The sequence below is a fragment of the Solanum stenotomum genome, unplaced genomic scaffold (genome assembly GCF_019186545.1).
Source record: "Solanum stenotomum isolate F172 unplaced genomic scaffold, ASM1918654v1 scaffold30547, whole genome shotgun sequence".
Taxonomy (NCBI): Eukaryota; Viridiplantae; Streptophyta; class Magnoliopsida; order Solanales; family Solanaceae; genus Solanum; species Solanum stenotomum.
This window is the reverse complement of record NW_026031027.1, coordinates 27,881-31,709: the sequence shown is the minus strand read 5'-3', so window position 1 is coordinate 31,709 and position 3,829 is coordinate 27,881.

Here is a 3,829-nt window from a genome sequence, read left to right as displayed (position 1 = left end):
ATTTTTTGGTGATCCGAAATTCCGACTTCATTATTACCAAAATTATACCTGGATGTCCGTTAAGACCTTATCTATGGAGCCAGTTGGCCCTGACGTGGAAAATTGCCCATTTTCAAGGTTAAACGAGCCCTAGAGCAGGTAAACCCCCCATTTTACAAATTTTTGTGTGCTATAGTTTAAGGATATTTTGGTGATCCAGAATTCTGACCTTATTTTTGCCCAAATTATACCTGGACGTCCGTTAAGACCTTATCTATGGAGCCAGTTGGCCCTCACGGCCAAAATGGCCCATTTTCGTGGTCTAACAAGCGCTAGAGTAGTTAAACCCCCCATTTTACTGATTTTTGTGTGCTATAGTCCATGATTTTTTTGGTGATCTAAAATTCCGACCTTATTATTACCAAAATTATATCTGGTCATCCGTTAAGACCTTATCTATAGAGCCAGTTGGCCCTCACGACAAAAATGGCCTATTTTAAAGGTCAAACGAACCCTTGAGCAGTTAAACCCCCCATTTTACCGATTTTCATTTGCTATAGTTCACCGATTTTTAGGTGATCCAGAATTCCGACCTTGTTTTTGCCAAAACTATACCTGGACGTCCGTTAAGACCTTATCTATAGAGCCTGTTGGCCCTCACGGCCAAAATGGCCCATTTTCAAGGTCAAACGAGCCCTATATTAGGTATACCCCTCATTTTACTGATTTTGTGTGCTATAGTCCACAGATTTTTAAATGATCCGGAATTCCGACCTCATTCATACCAAAATTATACATCGACAACCGTTATGACCTTATCTATGGAGCCAGTTGGCCCTCACAGCCAAAATGACCAATTTTCAAGGTCAAACGAGTGCTAGAGTAGGTAAACCCCCCATTTTACCAATTTTTGTATGCTATAGTCTACTGATTTTTTGGTGATCAGAAATTCCGACCTCATTATTACCAAAATTATACCTGGATGTCCGTTAAGACCTTATCTATGGAGCCAGTTGTCCGTCACGGCGAGAATGACCCATTTTCAAAGTCAAACGACCCTAGAGCAGGTAAACCCCCCATTTTACCAATTTTCGTGTGCTATAGTCCACAGATTTTTTGGTGATCCAAAATTCAGACCTCATTATTACCAAAATTATATCTGGACGTCCGTTAAGACCTTACCTATGGAGCCAGATGGCCCTCACGTGGAAAATGGCCCATTTTTAATATCAAACGAGCCCTAGAGCAGGTAAACCCCCAATTTTACCGATTTTCGTGTGCTATAGTCCCCGGAATTTTTGGTGATCCAGAATTCCGACCTCGTTTTTACCAATATTAAACCTGGACGTCCTTTAAGACCTTATCTATATAGCCAGTTGGCCATCACGGCAAAAATGACCCATTTGCAAGGTCAAAATAGCAATAGAGCAGGTAAACCCCCCATTTTACCGTTTTTCATGTGCTATAGTCCACGGATCTTTTGGTGATCTGAAATTCCGACCTCATTATTACCAAAATTATACCTGGACGTCCGTTAATACCTTCTCTATGGAGCCAATTGGCCCTCACGGCCAAAATGGCCCATTTTCAAAGTCAAACAAGCCATAGAGTAGTTCAACCCCCCATTTTACTGATTTTTGTGTGCTATAGTCCACTGATTTTTTGGTGATCTGAAATTCCGACCTCATTATTACCAAAAGTATACCTAGACGTCCGTTAAGACATTATCCATGGCTCCGGTTGGCCCTTATGGCCAAAATGGCCCATTTTCAAGGTCAAGTGAGCCCTAGAGGAGGTAAACCCACCATTTTATCGATTTTCGTGTGCTATAGTGCACGAATTTTTGGTGATCCATAATTCCGACTTCATTTTTGTCAAAATTATACCTGGACGTCTGTTAAGACCTTATCTATGGAGCCAGTTGGCCCTAACGGCCAAAATGGCCTATTTTCAAGGTCAAACGAGCCCTAGAATAGGTATACCCCCCATTTTACTGTGTGCTATAGTCCACGGATTTTTTAGTGATCTAGAATTGCGACCTCATTATTACCAAAATTATACCTGGACGTCCGTTAAGACCTTACCTATGGATCTAGTTGGCCCTCACGTGGAAAATGGCCCATTTTCAATTTCAAACGAGCCTTAGAGCAGGTAAACCCCCAATTTTACCGATTATCGTGTGCCATAGTCCACCAATTTTTTGGTGATCAAGAATTCCAACCTCATTTTTGCCAAAATTATACATGGACATCCGTTAAGACCTTATCCATGGAGCCAGATGGCGCTCATAGCGAGAATGGCCCATTTTCAAGGTCAAACGAGCCCTAGAGCAGGTAAACCCCCAATTTTTTTGATTTTCGTGTCCTATAGTCCACAAATATTTTGGTGATCCAGAATTCCGACCTCATTTATGGAAAAATTATACCTGAACGTCCGTTAAGACCTTATCTATGGGGCCAGTTTGCCCTCACTTCCAAAATGGCCCATTTTCAAGGTCAAATTAGCCCTAGAGTAAGTAAACCCCCAATTTTACCATTTTTTGTGTGCTATAGTCCACAAATTTTTTGGTGATCCGAAATTCCGACCTCATTTTTACCATAATTAAACCTGGACGTCCGTTAAGACCTTCTCTATGGAGCAAGTTGGCCCTCACGGCCAAAATGGCCCATTTTCAGGGTCAAACGAGCCCTAAAGTATGTAAACACCCCATTTTACTGATTTTTCTGTGTTATAGTCCCCGAATTTTTTGGTGATCCAAAATTTCGACCTCATTATTACCAAAATCATACCTGGACATTCGTTAAGACCTTATCTATGGAACCAGCTGGCTCTTACAGCCAAAATTGCCCATTTTCAAGGTCAAACGAGTGCTAGAGTAGGTAAACCCCCCTTTTTGCTAATTTTTGTATGCTATAATAGTCCACGGATTTTTTGGTGATCTGAAATTCTGACTTTATTATTACCAAAATTATACCTGGACGTCCGTTAAGAGCTTATCTATGGAGCCAGTTGGCCCTCACGGCTAAAATGTCCCATTTTCAAGGTCAAACCAGCCCTAGAGCAGGTAAACCCCCCATTTAACCTATTTTCATGTGCTATAGTCCACGGATCTGTTGGTGATCCAGAATTCCGACATCATTTTTGCTAAAATTATTCTTGAAATTTCGTTAAGACCTTATCTATAGAGCCAGTTGGCCCTCACGGCCAAAATGGCCCATTTTCAAGGTCAAACTAGCCCTAGAGCAGGTAAACCCCCCATTTTACTGATTTTCGTGTGCTATAGTCCACGGATTTTTTGGTGATCCAGAATTCCGACCTCATTTTTGACAAAATCATACATGGACGTCCGTTAAGACAGTATCTATAGAGCCAGTTGGCCCTCACAGCCAAAATGGCCCATTTTCAAGGTCAAACGAGCCTTAGAGTAGTTAAACCCCGCATTTTACTAATTTTTGTGTGCTATAGTCCACGGAATTTCCATCTCATTTTTGCCAAAATTATGCCTGGACGTCCGTTATGAACTTAACTATGGAGACAGTTGGCCCTCACGTGGAAAATGGCCCATTTTCAGGGTCAAACGAGCCCTAGTGCAGGTAAACCCCCCATTTTACAGATTTTCGTATGCTATAGTTCAATGATTTTGGTGATCTGGAATTTCGACATCATTTTTAACAAAATTTTACTTGGACGTCCGTTAAGACCTTATCTATGGGGCCAGTTTACCTTCACGTCCAAAACGGCCCATTTTCAAGGTTAAGTGAGCCCTAGAGCAAGTAAATCGACATTTTACCGATTTTTGTGTGCTATAGTGCACAAATTTTTAGGTGATCCGGATTCCAATCTCATTTTT